This window comes from Periplaneta americana, chromosome 13 (genome assembly GCF_040183065.1).
Source record: "Periplaneta americana isolate PAMFEO1 chromosome 13, P.americana_PAMFEO1_priV1, whole genome shotgun sequence".
Taxonomy (NCBI): domain Eukaryota; kingdom Metazoa; phylum Arthropoda; class Insecta; order Blattodea; family Blattidae; genus Periplaneta; species Periplaneta americana.
Window position 1 is genome coordinate 130297353 of NC_091129.1, and position 18923 is coordinate 130316275.

The 18923-nt window shown below is 35.3% G+C and overlaps 2 protein-coding genes across 2 annotated transcripts in view; one reads left to right on the plus strand and one right to left on the minus strand.

The window, feature by feature from the left end:
* LOC138712442 (calcitonin gene-related peptide type 1 receptor-like) overlaps positions 1-18923 on the minus strand; it is a 241196-nt gene that overhangs the window by 157742 nt on the left and 64531 nt on the right. The gene's annotated exons all lie outside the window — the stretch shown is intronic.
* The window catches only part of Sam-S (S-adenosylmethionine Synthetase), a 93947-nt gene continuing 92528 nt past the window's right edge, over positions 17505-18923 (plus strand). Inside the window, exon 1 of the mRNA XM_069844267.1 lies at positions 17505-17702. The gene's annotated coding sequence lies outside the window, so the exon portion shown is untranslated. The remainder of the gene's footprint in view (positions 17703-18923) is intronic.

The following is an 18923-nucleotide window of genomic DNA, read 5'->3' on the forward strand; positions in this document are numbered from 1 at the left end:
GGTCCGAAGGAAAGCACTTCGTAGCTCTGAAGCACTCATTTTTGGCTCCCTGCGATCTAGACGCCCCAATACCTGTGTTCAACTTGAGAGGTTACCTTCGGACGACCATCTCGGGGCCTATTTGCTACTCCATTACTTCATTTGTGTCCAGATAGCGCTTCCATGTCTTGCCAACAGCACTATGGCCCGGTTTCTTCAACCATTGTTAAATTATAACAGTGTGTTATTCCATTTTAACTGTAAACTTAACAGTTGAAGCATTTCTTCAACTACTGTTAGTACTAACAGGCTGTTAAAACCTATGTTAATTTAACTGCTCAATTTCATGCAGTTAAATCATTTAACTCTCTGTTAGCATAGAAGTATCCAATATGGCTGGTGCGTTAGATGCTGAACTTATATATCTGGATTATTTAAGAATGATATCCATGAATACATAAAAAGAGCGGATGATTTCTGTGATTTGACAGACCAGAAGTTCATAGAAAGGTATAGGCTATTTTCTGCCAAGCCTCACTTTTCGCTTTTAACTTAGATCCGTTTGTTTGTTTATTCACAATAATTGGTTTATACTGCGAAATAATTTCCAGCAGAAGGTTTCTTTCGAACCCAAGAGAAATTAGTCCCACGATTTCTTTTTGTTCCAGTGTTTTCCATTTCATAACAGCAAAACCAACACGCCGCTCCATGTTACTGTGATACAGACGAGGAAAGAAGCAGAAATCAAACCTGAGAGAATAGAAAGACTTCTATCCTCTCTGAATCAAACAACAGAAACAAGCGAGAATCGCAATTGTCAGAGTTCAGAAAACAGAAGTGAGCCTATACTTGGTTTGTAGGTTATGGTTAAACTCTAGAATCTCTGGTCCTAACAGAGAGTTAACAAACAGAATGTTAAAATGTGAAATGTAAAGTTGAAGAAATGCAATATTTTTAACAGCAATTCATACTTTTAACTTACAGTTAATTAACGCTATGTTAGGTGCATTTTAACAAAGGTTGAAGAAACTAGGCCTATGGCTATCGCTAACACGCAGAGCAATCTGCATATGTGTTAGTCTTCGAACATAAAAGTAGATACTCGTAGAAGGGACAAGGTTTGCTGGGTAGTGGCACCAGAACAAATCAACTGATGTCGGACAGAGAAGCGGTATGGTATGGACGTGGAGTATGGGAAGATCACTGTACAGCTAGTGGAATATAAAATCTTCGTTTGATTTTGAGCACAGAAATTAGAAATTACGATAATATTTCGTAGGCGGGTACACTGTATGCATATTAATAACCTCACTGCAATGTATTAAAGCACGATAACGTTGTTTAGTGATTAAGCCTGTCATAAATACCTCATGAAAATACAAGACACTTTTACTATTGACTAAAATGTATTAGGCCTAAGTATGATTGAAACAAGGGAGTTAACAAAAGAAAGAACACTATTACCTTTAAACAATGTTTATTCGTGTCAATTTATTTACGTCACTTATATTACGTGGTTATCTCAGTCTTGACAATCGCCTAATATAAATACATGTTCAAAGTCCTAAAAAACAAACTCATATTAAACGTGCATTTATATATAAACTTGTTCAGTGTTGGTCACGTTATGACTAAGAACGTGACGCCGCGCCGTAGCCTGTCGTTCTCGATTTGTCATGCTACAATATTTGAGTTCAGAGCAAAAGTGGTGTAAGTCAAAATTGAATAATGAGGTTTAAAGTAAAAATCGTGTAAAATACAGCGCAAAGTAGCAGTTAGTACAGTAGAACCCCGTTTATCCGCCACCCTATTAACCGATTGGCGGATTATCCGATTATGTTTCTCTCGCTCGTTTTTTTTTTCGCTACAGAAACGTATGAAGTAGATACTGTTGTACGCTATATTAGTATACGTATTTTTTTCTAGAGTGTTATTACAAACATTTACACTTAGGCCTACACAGTTTTGGTCTACTGTTCGAGTTGCCGTACTCTATTACTTCTATATAAAATGTTTTCCATGAGTTTAAAAAAAACGTGTTGTGCTAAGTGTCGAATAAAATCCAAATAATTAAGTGGTTGGGGAAAGAGAAATTGTGAGTCATCTCGCATCACGATACGAGACTGATGTTACAGCTATGAGCGATTTAATAAAAATGAAGGATAAAGGGTATACAGTATGTAAATCTACAATATGAGACCTTTACTATTCCTATCTTTCCGCTGACAGCCATTAAAAGGAGTTTCTTTTACCTCTTAAAAACACGTCTTTGACAACTGAATTTAAATTAATGAACTTCTGATTCAATACTTAGCGTATTAAACACAAGACCACGGAGAAAATAACCAGTGTTATTCACTTAATTTACGAAAATATTTTATGGTACGGATTATCCGATTTTTCGATTAACCGTTCAGTCAACCCCCTTCATTACCGCGGATAATAGTATGTCCTTCGTGCTATCCACCGACTACTAATAGTTTAAATAAATTGAATATTAATTGCTATTTTGCACTGTATTTTACAGAATGTTTACTTTAACCCTCATTACCCATTTCTGACTTACACCACTTTTGCTCTGAACGGCTCATTTAATAAATTATTATTGCCATAGCAACTCTTTCTTCATACATCATGATATCAAACTACTCATCATTACAAATCTGATGTTATTTCATTGCTAATATTGTTTTATAATGCTCGTTCCCTAAAAATTGACTCGTGTAATAACGTGTAACATTATGAATTTGTTCCATATTACACAATTTCTGGAACCTAATAAGTTCTCAGTGAAAATTTGCCAATCTGGCTCTTCAATTAACAAGTCATATACCTCCTCCATTGTGAATGATAATTCAGGACATATTTTAGTGTAATTTTAAGGGGAGACTCCATTGAAATTGGCTATTTCACTCCTTTAGAATGTACATTTTCATACCCCAACTGGATTTAGTTCAATTCGGATTACAAATATGTTTAATTTTTAATTAAGGCTGTAAGGAGGCGTAGCATTTAAAGAGCTGTCAAAATTATTTTTTCATCAAAGAATTCTTTTTCACAAATTTCTGATTACAAATCTAGTAACTTTTTGTTATAAAGTTGGCTCCCTGAAGTTACTAGATGAATGTAGCGGAGGAGAATTTTAATAGGTAGACTATGTATCACATAAATATCCATTTGACTTTCAAATCCAATTAAGTTTATTTTTCTTGATTCAACGCCAACCTTTTATGCGAAATATTGATCAGTCTGGATGAAATTTTTACTGCAAGTATTTATAGGTAGCTGCATGTTTGTATGCATTTATTTTGTAAGAAATGCTGTAGTTTATTTTATTAATTTGTTCTTTTATGAATTCTAGAAATAATATTTACAAAGTAAAAAAAAAAAAAATTGAAAGTGAATGAATGAGATATATCATAAAATTGAATGTTTTTGCTTGTAACTTTCGATTCGGTCATTTCCGGACCAGGGTTCCTTATCTCAAATTGGTACATGTGCCCTTCCCCATCATGCCTGAAAGTTTGTAACACTAGCCCGGAAACTCCCTGTATAGAAATATTTCTCTATGTCTTGTAAACGTAACAAAAAGGGAACTTAAAAATTGAGATCTTCTACTAAAAACTTGAGTTTCAATATATTTCTAAAAACACAATAAAAAAATTAAAAAGTCAAAAATATTTGGGAGTTCAGGATTTGGGTTTTGTTACTCCTTTACATAGTAAACATGCTCTTAAAATTTGGTTGAAAGCACATTATTAGAAAAAAGTTGTCATTTTCAGTGGAGTGTCCCCTTAGCTTCACAAGCAGGCCGTATGCCGGCAATGACTATCTCACCTCCCGCGAAATATTTTGCATAAGCCTCGGTAGGAAAGCAAATAAAGCTAGATTAAGTTATTATTAATACATTAACAAATCTACTTATCTATTTTAAAGCATTTGCTAGAAATAATATTGCCTGCTACATCTAGGCAACTGATATGCATACGTAATTAAAAAGTTAGAATTTACACGAAGGAATTCTAGAGGGCTTAAGAGAGAACTTTTTTTACTAATATTGATATTGATATTGATATTCGCTTCGTCTAAAGTTCGTTCTTCATTTTCCACAGAAGAGAATGATACGGCGAAAGATAAAAAGAGAGATTTCTAATATCATCAGATTTCTCTCCTCTTAACAGCTTACGTCACTACTTCAGGCTTTTATCTAAAACAGATAAGATACTCGCTTCATTTGCAAATCTGTATATTATGAAATGGCTGTATTCCTGATACAAGGCATCAGCGTATAGAATTTCAACTATAATTTTCATTATTTTCTGTCTCGGTATTCTTCGAATTGTTCCGCATACTCTCTGGAACGTGCTACTTTAAAGTAACACCATTTTATTGGCAGTAAGATATGCAGAAGCCTAAATAAATAATGTTATGAAGCTGTTTTAGTATTAATTTATTTACTCGTACTAATAACTTGATCCTGATAAACAATGGGACAACGAACTAACGTAGATAAGTGTGTATTAGGAGACAGGGATAAGATAGAGGATAAGAATGGAAGAATAAAGAGGCACGGGCTAATAACAAAAATAATTAAAAACTGAATGTGGAGGGTTTATAAAAAAAGAGAAGTATCGGTGATTGAATAATTAGAGTATAGATATTAGATAAGTAAAATAGACTGTAGTAGGCAATATTGTAGTGAAATATAATGTAATAAAGAATATCAGGACAAGAACTTAAATAAAGGGTAGGTAAGGTTAAAAGTTTTTAGGGGTATGAGTATATATGATTATGTCTCATGACCAGAATATTGTACGAAATGGAAATATAAAAATTGGAAATTTATCTTTTTAAGAGGTGGAGAAGTTCAAATATCTTGGAGCAACAGTAACAAATACAAGGTGTATCTAAATTGGTGTCAAATATTTCGGGGACGTGTTCCTAACATCAAAACAATTTAAAAAGTTAATAAGAACATGGGTCTGAAAACCATTCGTTAGGGAGTTATTAAAGGATTTGTCCATTCATTGACCGCTGATTGTTTGGTTTTTTTGTTTGTTTGTATTTTGTAGAGGAAAGAAATCAGAAGAATATGTATTCTGTGAGTGAACAGAACGAAATGATTTGCATCATTTAATTGATGATGTGCTTCTGGACTTCATCCAACGAATGTATTTTAACACGATGCTGCTCCAGCTCATTTCAGTCTGATAGTTCGTAATTTTTTAATGATCGATTTCCCCAAAGATGTAATGGTCGAAGGGGATTCATTGCATGGCCTGCTCGATCGCCTGATTTGATTCCAATGGATTTATTCGTCTGGGGACATTAAAGTCCCTGGTTTATGCGACTCCTGTACTGAATGTTGATATTCTGAGAGCGTATCCAAACTGGATTTCACGAAATACGAAACACTCCAGAAATTTTCAACAGAGTACGCCAGAGCATGTAACGTAGGTTTAGGGGACACATCGAAGCAGGAGGAAGCCATTCCGAGCAATTTTTGTAACATTAAATTGTGTCTTGTAACTCTGAAATAAATTATTTTGAGACCAATGTTCATATGAACTTTTTGTAATGTTTTGGTGTTAGGAACATGTCCCCGAAATATTTGACACCAATTTAGATGCACCCTGTATAAATGATACTCGGGAGGAAATTAAACACAGAATAAATATGGGAAATGCCTGTTATTATTCGGTTGAGAAGCTTTTATCATCCAGTTTGCTGTCAAAAAAAAATCTGAAAGTTAGAATTTATAAAACAGTTATATTACCGGTTGTTCTTTATGGTTGTGAAACTTGGACTCTCACTTTGAGAGAGGAACATAGGTTAAGGGTGTTTGAGAATAAGGTGCTTAGGAAAATATTTGGGGCGAAAAGGGATGAAGTTACAGGAGAATGGAGAAAGTTACACAACACAGAACTGCACGCATTGTATTCTTCACCTGACATAATTAGGAACATTAAATCCAGACGTTTGAGATGGGCAGGGCATGTAGCACCTATGAGCGAATCCAGAAATGCATATAGAGTGTTAGTTGGGAGGCCGGAGGGAAAAAGACCTTTAGGGAGGCCGAGACGTAGATGGGAAGATAATATTAAAATGGATTTGAGGGAGGTGGGATATGATGATAGAGAATGGATTAATCTTGCTCAGGATAGGGACCAATGGCGAGCTTATGTGAGGGCGGCAATGAACCTCCAGGTTCCTTAAAAGCCAGTAAATAAGTAAGTAAGTAATGAGTATAGCTGACTAAATAGGAAGAAAATATTAAGGGAAGTTGCCGAATGATATATGAAGGAGAAACTTAGATTGTAATAAAGGTTAAATTTGGGGGCACTATAAGAGAATATGATATAAATGAAATAAGAGAAATAAAGAATTAAGTGTTAAGATGAAAATAATGTAAATGTAAATAAATGTGGTGATGGCACCGTATACAGAAATGTGAGGGCCATAACTACATGTAGGCTACTGGCTTAGCTCAGTCGGCTGAGGCGCTTGCCTGCCGATTTTAAATTGTACTCGGGCGTGGGTTCGATTCCCGCTTAGGCTGATTACCTGGTTGTATTTTTTCGAGTTTTTCCCCAACTTCAAGGCGAATGTCAGGTAATCTATGAGTAATCATCAGCCTCATCTCGCCAAATATCTCGTAACCAATCCAATCGACGCCAAATAACCTAGTAGTTGATATAGCGTCGTTAAATAACCAACTAAAAAATCAATACATGTATATATATATACATAAACGGCTGTTGACAATAAATATTCATATTCGTATTTTGATCCCGAAAATATGTTTCTTTAGAATCTCATCACCTCTGTCATCTTACACGTACATATTGAAATTATACTTCTTGTACATTGAAGGTTTATACAGTATGTTCGCATTTTGAAGGTATAGATGTGTGGTGAGTTGATCAATAAATGGATAGATCTGACTGAGTTTAAGCCCTGTTCCCATGGCGCGTGGCTTGTCGAACCTGGTCTGAAGTTTGTCAATCCTCGCGCCGTGGGAACGTAAAGACGCGTTAAGGCTGGTTCACAACAAACCGGGAACGAGAACCAGAATGAAAACGAGAAGCAGAGGACGTGAATATGAAAAATTTTGATTCACAATAAACCGAGAACGTAGACGACTATGCATATCGATATGCATGTCAATAACGATATGTAAAGTCGATATTACGCATTCTGATGTTATTTGTGTATAATTGACCAATGGCGTTCTCTCATGAGTACAAGGCAGCCAACATAAACGCAGGTTAACCAACTTCGAAATTTCAACTGAAACATTTCATTAGGTACGGTACTATAAATATGCCCATGCATCTTTATTATCGCAACCTATTTTAAGTCTACCATGAAGTAAAATAATTAGAGAAGAAACATTTGTAATAGAACAAAAATGAACACAACAGTAGTTATTGAATTGAAGCATGAATGTGTAGTGTGTAATACAACCAATACAGTAATAAAATATGATTCACTTACGATCGGTGTTCAAAGATGCAGCTATTGAAAGCCACTTATTCTCCTTCATTTTCTCATCTTTATACGAGTCGCGCCGAGTCGTAAACGTGAGGATTTTCCTCAACACTCAATATTAGAATCTTATCAAATAAAACTTGCTCCATGATGCAGAGCACAGAACAAAATAATGCATAGGTTATGTCACGGTCTTCTTGCTACAAAATATACGACGACAAAATAGCTTTTAGATGGCAATAGAATGTTTCTAGTGGGCTGTGATCGGAAACGTGAACGCCAAAGTTGAAACTTGGCCAACTCTCCGTTCCCGATTCTGGGCTCCGGCAAGCTTTTCGTTAATTGTGAATGCTCACATTTAAATGTACACATTTTAACAATTTTACCGTTTTCGTTTTAGTTCCGATTCTCGTTTCCGGTTTATTGTGAACCAGCCTTTATTGCGCGAGGTGGCTCGAGGTGGCTCGACCTTTCCCGTGAAATGTCGGTAAATGCTCGGACATCAAAGGCTTGTGGATCGACGGACGACAAGCCCGGGTGCGGCTCGTGCACCCGTTCCGACGGCCTGTTGTATGGAATCCACAAAATCAACACCATAAAGATAGGAACCAGGTTTATGATGCTTGGAAACGAATTCAACGTAATTTAAGCAAGCATTGACTGTTCTTTGAAAGAGCTAAAAAAGAAGAAGGAACATCTGATGGCTACTTACAGGAAATTGGCGATGAAAGACAAAAACAGTACAAGAAGTGGGGCTGGAACTATCGAATTATACAGGGACATAATTTTATTTTTACTTCAATTTTTATTGTATCTGAGTTTTTGAATGTACTTCACTCCCACCCCTTCAACCGTCTTCCACACAGATCCAAGACCGCATATACACTCATAGTAACCACAGTACGTTCCAAAAATATATTCACATTTTCCAGTGACGAAAGAGCTTTCAATATTGAATCATTTTCGCACAGGTACTGTCGTCCATTTGTCTACGTCGTATCCCGGTTTCCCCAACCAGCTTTTATTCGCCAGCTAGTGGCTGGGCTGTCTTAGCTCTTTTCTGAGAACATTAATTTCTTTTAGGAATTGGACGTCTACGTAATATTATGCAAGTGTTTAAAATAACTTAAATAAAAGGGTCTCGTTAAATAATTAATTGTCACGTGATTTCCCCCCTTACTACGATCCTCCGACATAACTACTTGGACGGATAGTAGATAGTATGTCTGAGTAATTTTATTTTTTCGGATCGGACAGAAGTGAAGATTGAATTTACAGTACGTAAGGTTCGTTTTTACAGAGTAGGTACAGAATTATTTCAACATGAGTTATTAGTACGAAGGACGAAACTGGTAATTGGAATTAGGTACAATAGTCTATAGTGCGATAATATGCACAAAAGGACTGAACCCTGTATCGAAATGAACGCTCACCATTTTCAAGAATGTGTTTAAATATCCATATTTTGATTATTTTACAATTTAACTTCATTCTCTATAGTGTACGCTAATGTGCTGTAGACAGTATAATATACACTGCATAATGAATACGTCCGCATGGACAGCTCAGTTCGTGAGTAAAAACACTTATTGTTAATACTGTACTGTATTTTGATTAAACAAAAACTTAATGAAAATTATCAAACTCGAAATTGCGATATTTCCTAGTTTACGTAAATGGATTAACTACTTTTCTTCCCTCCTATACCTAGTAAAGGGATTTGTTTTTATTTTACGCAGTATCATCGAACTCCAGTCGTGGGAAGGGGTAGCAAAAGGTATAGCCAGGTTAATATTAAAAATGTTAGTAAAAATAAAATTATGTCCCTGTACAACCCAAAATGGTTCACGTATGACAAAATGGCATTATTTTTGCACACTGTTTACACACCAAGGGGTAAGAAGCGCTTATGATCATTTCTTATTAAATACTCGTAATAATTCTTATTGATGATGTGGAAAGACGAAACATAGGTTTTTATATAGGGTGCTCTAAAATTCCCCTTACAAACTTCTAGGACTTGTTAAGGGGACTGAGTAGATAGCACGGAAACGGTACGTTTCCGGACATGAGTTCCAATTCAAAATGTTATCTACTCAGTCCCCTTAATAAGTCCTAGAAGTTTGTAAGGGGAATTTTAGAGCACCCTGTATATCGATGGCCATTTGTTAAAACATCTTATCCGCAAAAAAATTCAAATCATTTGACTGAACTCTGGTGTAGCGAAAAGTCATCTGGGAAATGTTTAGTGTGGCCAGCAAAAATTTCTGACAAACTTTAATTTCCACATCTTTGAAGATTATTGTCACATATTCAAATGACTTTGATCGTCTGCCGTTTTGTTTTCTTTTTCTGAGAAGACAAAGTGACGAGGAATTTTCCTCAACTTAGGAAAGTTAATTCTTTACTCATTTTAGTCACAAACTGTACTGATTCCAACAGCATAGTAAGCAAATTACTGTGCTGATTTTATTTGTACTCAGTATGTTACAACTATAGACGTTCAGGCCATATTTATAGACATTCTTAGCGCGGGCTTTAGGTGGATGATCCGCGAACTAACGTTTTTCGTATTCATAAACCAGTGCCAGCGATATGATATGATATGAATCCTGTTTAGCACGCTCGTAGCCCGGGCTAGCGAAATGTCTATGAATAGCACCCTCAGTGATTACGACAAGAACACCTGCACTGAATGATTAGTTTAGAGAAAAAGCGTAAAAGAGTTTAAATAATCATTATTGTATAGTTTCTATCGCTGTTTTTAATACCATTGTGCTTGTACGTAAAACTAAACTAAATTGACAATGATTGATAATTTCTGTACCGGTAATGAATTACTGGGAACTGTAAACAGAAAAAAGTTGATTATCTTATCGTTTATTGCTAGGAATAGGACCCAAAATAAATATTATCTTACCAGCCATAAATTTTATCTTAAGAGCCGGAATTTCTTATCTTATGAGCCACTTGGTAACAAAAGATACAATGATTATACTGGGCACGTCGTAAGACGATTTGTTGGTCACTGAAATAATTCTTAAACAGTTAAGATAAAATGCACTTCTTGTTATCTCATTCGATATTAAAGACTCGCTTACGCCGTTTTGCCAGGCTGTGCATTATGGTTTTCTCTTCATTACGTAAAAAAAAGCATTGTTTGAAAAACTGGCGCTTAAGATATTCTGCCGATCACCCTTCGATATATCATTTCACTTTTCATTTATCTTTATTTATTTACATTTTTATTTTTGATGTAGTTATTCGTAGATACTGTAACAACATTTGCATAAATTAATGTCTACTTCCTCGCCACTGTCCGATTCATAAACTTTATTCAATTTTAATGAAAATTATTTCCATTAACCAAAAAAGAATTAAAATTAAAGAACAGCGAAACAAATGAAACTGAAGAACGTCTGGCAATGGAGAAATGGTCCACTCGAGATTTGCCAAGCCACGCGTCTTGACTAGAGACCTGCAAAACCGCGCACACAACCGGTTTAGATTCGACCGGTCGGAGCTCAACCGGCTACGATGAACATCGGGCCGAATAACTCGGTTGTCGTGCGATTACGCCTGATGTATTGCAGAGCAGACAGAACATCAGGCGCATTTACATGAAAATAACGTTTTTCGAGTCACAACCGGAGTAACAAGGAAATTTACGTTGTCTTATTGGAAAAAAAAAAGTGTTTGCAAGTATTCTTACAGTTCGTTCGACAATATAATACATATATTTTGTTTATTATTCTGAACTTGCAGTAATTTTATAAGTATCGTTTATATTTTAAACTTTTAGAGTTTTACTAATGAAAGTTGCTTATAGATATGTTAAACAATGTTATAGTTTTTCACAGAACAAGACGTGCACAAGCCATGTATATTTTTCTTACCAATAAACGCTATATAGCTGGCGTTTTTCTATACCAGTGTTAAACAGTATACGTCATTACTTCATCATTTGATTACGTCGTAACTCTTTCTCGTCACATATTGACTGAATCTTGTTCGATTTGTATAACCCAATGATCGATATTACATAAGTTCATATAAGATTGCGAATTATTTAGAACACAAATCTCACACAGAAAGAAATAGTAAGGAGGAAGAAAATACGATCTCCAAATAACACCAGGTACATTTCATCATACAATAACTCTTTAACATTTTCTCAGTAGGCTATACAAACAGAGTAATAATATTGAAGGATATTTATTTTGTTTAATTACAAAAATATGTTTGCTTGAAATAGGAATACAAATAATTTGACACTTTAATACATTTATTTTTGTATTTCGAACTTGCAGTAATTTGACTAGTAACAAATAAATCAAAAATGGACACAGTGACATCGAAGGAAATAGACTTAATGTATAATGTGAAATATCATAATGTAAACATGTTCAAAAATATAATTACAATTCATTATAAAACAAAATAGGAAATAAGTACAGAAATCCATTATGACGTTTGTACTTTAAACTAAAAAAAATGTATAGGCCTACCTCTAAAACAATAGTTGCATGTTTTTTAATTATTCTAATCAGTTGCAATATTATTTATTAAGAAATCAATTTAAAAAGATAAACAGTAATGTTATTTTCAACAATACGATTACTTTGGTTCCCAATGGTTGTTATTCTGTACAAAATAAGTATAATTTACACATTTCTAAACTACGAATAACAAAAGAATAGCAAGGTTTAGAAACAAATCATTCTGTATAGGAAAGATCTACTTCAGAGATAAAAAAGTGTCATTCAAAGAACTATTTTATTACACACGTGCTAATATCAACTATTTGATGTTCACAATTATTATTAGGGCCTATTATCATAGACTTCATGATCAGAGTTGACTTCTTGTGTTTATGTATTAATAAATCTCTTTTACCAGTCTAAAGTTACGCTCGGTGGAAACACTTATTCATGGAATGGCCAATATTCGTTTCACAAGTGTTGCTAGAGAGGCTAGAGTTGTATGGTGATCTTTCCATCAATTTAGTATGTAGAAAATGAAATGAGCATAATGTATAATGTGAGATATAAGTAAATAAATCCAAAATAGAATTACAATTAATCACAAAACATAAAATTAAATAATTATTAATTCTAAATGCATTCCTCCAAAACAGTAGCTATTCATATACAGGGTAGAAGTGAAATAACCCTGCAGATTGTACGGGGCGATAAGGTTCACTTAAATCAATGGAAAACCTATATTACGTTTAATTCTCTAGTCATAGTAAACATACTAAAAGCATGGGTTGTAGTAGGTTTCAGAAGATATAAAATTATTTTTGTTTTAGTTTTACTATTGATCGAGTTTACTGTTTTTTAAGAGTGTCATTATTGTAATATTATAATTCAGTTTCCTAGTGTAAGCAAAAATTACAACCTTGGTAATTTGTGGATACCGAAAGTTTTTTTCTGCAATTTACGCTTTACAACGTCTGTAGTTTCACGCTGCATGCTGTTTGTTCCTCTTGATGATCCGCAGCTATAATATCTGGATGGTTCACTGTGATCTTCATTTTATACGCCAGAGCCGTCCACCCACAGAGAGATCGGATCAACTCGAATACACGTTAAACCGAATACTCAGGCAGTACTCAAGCAGATGTACTTCGCATATTGCCTATAAAGCCAGGCGTTCAGTAGCGCTCTGCAAGTCTGTTCGGCTTTCAACCGGTTTTGCAGGACTCTAGTCTTGACGCGCGGTGGGAACGGTGCGTGGTCGAAATTCGACAGACCACAAGCGGCCTCGAGCGGCTCGAGGTTTGCCAAGCCACACGCAGCGACGCGCATTGGGAACAAGGCTTAAGTGATTAACAGGAGCTACATTAATGGGTTTATGGATGGATGGCGGATGGTGGGTTAATGGATAAACGGATGGATGGTTGGAAGGATGTTAGATGAATACGTGGACGGATTGATAGATGGGTAGATGGTGGATGGATGGATAAATCGATAGACAGATAGAAAAATGGATGGTCAATAGATGGATGGATGATGGATGGGTAGGTGGGAGGGCGAACAGACTAATCAGTGGCAGATAGATGGGGAATGTTGAGCAGTTGAATGGACCAGTGTAGCCAAACTTGTGGAATTTTTATTCTGTGTGGAATGTTGTGTGGAGTGATTGTGTGAATTCTGTATGGAATTCTCACAGCTAGGCCCACTAAATTTTTTAATTAAAAATAAATGTGCATCTAAAAATTCCGGTACGATTGACTCGAGCAGCCGTGGGAGGATTATCTAAACCGCGCTTAATCTGTAGGGGTAGCTTGGGTTTGTCATTCTTTTTGAAGGTTTTTGGCCCTTTCTTTATAGACTTTCTCCCAGGCATTCAAAGTTCTGAGTGACAAGGAAATACTGGACACCGCTCAATGACTCGGACAGCTGCCTGACAATGAACTTGAGGGAGTTGGTGTTGGCTTGGAGAACAAATTTTTACCCCTATGGGTCATGTTCAGAGGATGGGTGAGAAAGTAACAATAAGCTTAGTCACTCGTCTGGTTTTCCTCTTCTCTCTGATCTGCTCCATGTCCGACCTGTGACAAATATATTTTTTATTACTTAAGATTAAATTGCTTAATATACAACATATTTAAATAAATATGGAGTATAAATAAATAGATAAATAATATATGCATAATACATACATTGCCTCTGATTGAGGTTCTGGCTGATATGTACACCTATTATCAGGCAGTACGATGTGTCAGAGGAAGAGCAATAATTGGATACTTTAAAGTAGAAAGGTGCAAAGTGCCAAAATCATAGAAAACGAAATTATTATGCAGAAAAGTGCAATGTGCCTAAGAGGATGATGTATGAAAGAGGCTACATCCACTTGTGTTTCTTAAGCAAGATATTTAGATGTTACGTTGCCAGCACCATGCAGTTTCAGACGGTAAGCGCCCTCTTGAGCTGCATCATAGAATGCAATGGATCTTCAACAGGTCATGTTTGTGCCCAAACTTACACACAGCGAAATGTTTTACAGATGTCAGCTTTCACGTTATAAATTTGGAGTTTGTGCATGTGATACAATGCAGTCTTATATGTGTATGTGGGATGAAAGCACCGCGAGTAGAGGTGCCAATGAGTGTACTAAAACTGATGAATATGGACATAACAAACAAGAAGAATCTGATAACTGTGCAGCTGAAAACAAAAATCGTGTAATGGTTTTCATGTGTCTCTTTTTAGTTGTCACAGGTTTACTTGATCACATAGAACAACGTTTCCTTCTCAGCGGCCACAGTTTCTTGCAATGAGATTCTGATTTCGCTTTAATTGAAAAACTACAGAAAGTGGCAAAAGCCTTCATTCCTAGTGACCTGCTTAAAATCGTATAAAAGACTCTAAAGTTGTAAAACCATTTCAAACCGTTTCAATACTAGAGTCATATTTCCTTAATATGCAAGATGTTGCTGATCAACTAATTTCCATTAAGAACTTGAATATTTCTAAGGCATGTTGCATTCAGTATGATGTTAGTAAAGCAGATAGTGTTTCTGTGAAACATTCCCATGATAATGAAGCAGTACATACCAAAAAGAAAAAAAAAACATGAAAGATGTGCAGTCAGCATTGTTTCAAGTTAAAGCATAAAATAGGGAAATTACTGAAGAAAAGAAGGGGGATCTACTAGCAATGACTCCCTATCTCCCAAATGAGGAGCATAGGCAGTTGTACAGGCAGATCTGTGAGTAAAAATTACTCCAGAATAAGAAAAAATAGGTATTGGACTTTGCACCATTCTACTGCAACTGTACCCATTACTTAACCCTTTTCACATTCTGTATTATGTAATTAAATATGGAGAAATAATGTCTTTACATACCACTATTATTAACGAGTAAACACTGTACTATTGCTGTTTTCTATCAGTAAAAAAAACATGACACAAATATGTGAACAATTATTCTTATAGCTACATTTTTTATCTTATCTCCAATGTTTCATTCTGGCACTTTGCACCCTTCTACTTTAAAGTATCCAATTGTTTGTGTGCATGTGAAGTCTGACTAGTGTAATATGTAGCTAGTCGGTGATGTGTGCACTGTAGTGCTATTATACAAATACGAGTACTTAGATACCAGTACATAGAAAATGTTGATAAATGGGTGCGAAATACGTATCCAGAAAGTGACACAGTTTGTAATTTATTAGAAATGTCGTTTTGTAGATTTGAATATGAGGATAAAAAATATGATTTAAATTCTTGACGACCTATAGTTCCATTTGTTCTTTGTTTTAAAAAAAGTGCTAAGAAAATAGAGAAGTTGTATAAAATAACTTCAAAAAAATTCTTCCGATGAAAGAAGCTTTTCTGTTTGAAAAGATTCAAAATTTCACTCGGAATGCTACATCACAGGAGAGACTTTCATCATTAGCCCAATAGCTTTACATAGAGATATACGAGTACATCCACCCTCAGTTAAACTCAGACATTTTGTGAAGACATCATAGAGCGGTGCTTTAAAAGATAGGAGGATTGACTTGGTATGTAAGAAATTGGATGAGTCCTGAAATAAATCAGTTTTTCTGTTTGCATGTGTTCTAGAACTAGTAAAATTGTACGTAGTTTACGAATAGTAGGCCTTCTCATTATATTGGTAAAACTGTTCATGCATTTGTTTATGTGAACAGCACTTCACCTATTCTTTTTTGTGCGAGATCGTGCGTATTTGCTTGTTTTCCGCACAGAACCAATACGCGGTAAGTGTGAAATACCACATTCAGTATTCCCAACGTAACACACATAACAATTTCCCTCTTCTTACCGCTTAAGCGCGACATTCATTTTACTGCTTTAGGCTTTTAACATATTATTTTTAGAGATGTTTAACATAGTAATAATTATAAATTGGAAACTTACCACTGCAACTTCACCTAAATTGCAATGTTAATTATTGTTTTTAAATATTTACAAAAATTAAGTAAAGTCTACTACTCCACGAAACTTATTGCATTCCTGATACAAGTAACATTAAGGAAGCCGTGAAAAAATCAACTAGATTCCAGATGCCGATGTTATTACTGCAATATGTTATATAAATAATATTGTTAAAATATTAAAATGAAAAATAAATCATTACATAACCTTGCCGTTTGTTTTAAGTTCGCATTTATAGACTGGGGGGGAAAAAAACAGACGTATATCACGGCCTGCTGGAGTATAGTAAACACAGAAAACATTTTATAGCAACAAAGTTGAAGAAAGATATTTTGGTTTTCCGAAGTTGCCGTCATTAAACAGAAACCAACATGGAGATTTCATTGCAACTAATTAGAAATTCGTCTTTCAGGTATGTAATAAACGATTTTCGCACAAAATAATGTATGATACACGAGCGGTATGTTTGTTTTCATGTTCTCGGAAATTAAAAAAGCTCAACTACGTTTCGCTTTTTCAATCTTTTCCTCGAACATGAAAACGTCAACATACCGCTCTTGTAACGTACATTACTATTACGGCGAGCCGCTACTGGCATATGATTTGTTCTACTCAAAAATTAATTTCAAGATGCATTTTCTTTGCTGCCTTCTCCAATTTTATAAAAATCTACTTTTATACCTAAGGTAAATCAAAATAAATAATTAAGTGAATATATCAGTAATATATAAGTAAAGTGACAAGATTCAGAAATAAATATACTGTGTGGACAACTGAGACCACCAATCAAAAGAGAAATATGAAGCCAAAACAGCCATGTCTTACCTAGTGAAGAATGAGACGAAGATGACGACAATAGTGATTACGACAACGATTCTGTTAGTCGGTGGAATTTCCCCTTAATCTCTCTTACTTTGAATCCAGTTGTGACGAAATGAGCGTGCAATAACATTCCCTGGAAGCTTGCAAGATCTGTATTACAGTTTCTAGAACATTCAGTGAAACTTCCTTGACCTGAAATTAGTCCAAAACTTGTGTGATAAGAAAATGTATTTCAGGGTCAAAAATACACCGACTTCACGTCAAGAGATCTTCCGATTGCGATCCCAGAAATAGTCCCCGGGTCTGGAGCGATTGTTGTGCCCACAATGCACCCCTGCTTGTCGCCAATCGGTGCACGTGACCGATGTGTGTGTAATGTGACGTCAGAGTGCCTGTTGGGTGCCTTTCCCCTTATATCAGCACTTGCGATGACCCCCGACACTACTCTGAGGAAACTTCAGTTGGACTGCAGCAGGCGGAGTCGGCGGACGAATACAGTGGTATGTGTTTACACCATATAGTTACTAAGCAAGTCCCACTAGGTCAGTGTGAGAGATCGTGACATCCTGTCAAAATGTTTAACTATTGATGGACAATTCTAGTCTCAATAATTAAGAACTTTCTAATTTAATTATCTAGTAAATTATGGAAGGAATTGTCCAAAGGTTTTTCTTAATATTAAATTGAAGCTCCAGTGTCTTAAAGGTAGTTATGACTGAATTTTTCGAATTATACAATTTTAAACTTATCATGAAATATTAACCACAAATTTGTGTATTTATGAGTACATGTTATACCAAACTTTGACTATGTTGGTTTATTATTTCTCAAGTTATTTAGCATTTAATTTTTTTTGTATAATTGGTCTATATAAAAAGTTCCTTTCGTTATAGTTTTAATGTGATTGAGCTGAAATTTTGCGCATATATATCTCGTTTGTGTACAAACAAAAATTACCCTGGGTTTTAATACTGAAGATCTCTACATTCTACTGTCCACAACGTTTTAAACTATCATAGGCTACTAATATATGTTATTTATTCATAATAAGTTCCACAAAACGAAATGGAAATATAAAAATTGAAAACTTATCGTTTGAAAAGATGGAAAAGTTCGAATATCTCGGAGCAACAGTAGCAAATATAAATGACACTCGGGAAGAAATTAAATGCAGAATAAATATGGAAAATGTCTTGTTATTATTCGGTTGAGAAGCTTCTATCATCCAGTCTGCTCTAAAAAAAAACTGAAAGTTAGAATTTATAAAACAATTATATTACCGGTTGTTCTATATGGTTGTGAAATTTGGACTCTCACATTGGAAGAGGAACGGAGGTTAAGGATGTTTGAGAATTAGTTGTTTAGGAAAATATTTGGGGTTAAGAGGGATGAAGTTACAGGAAAATGGAGAACGTTCACAACGCAGAATTGCACGTATTGTATTCTTCATCTAACATAATTAGGAACATTAAATCCAGACGTTTGAGATGGACAGGACATGTAGCACGTATGGGCAAATCCAGAAATGCATATAGTGTGTTAGTTGGGAGACCGGAGGGAAAAGACCTTTGGGGAGGCCGAGACGTAGATGGGAGGATAATATTAAAATGGATTTGAGGGAGGTGGGATATAATGATAGAGACTGGATTAATCTTGTGCAGGATAGGGACCAATGGCGGGCTTATGTGAGGGCGGCAGTGAATCTCCGTGTTCTCTAAAAG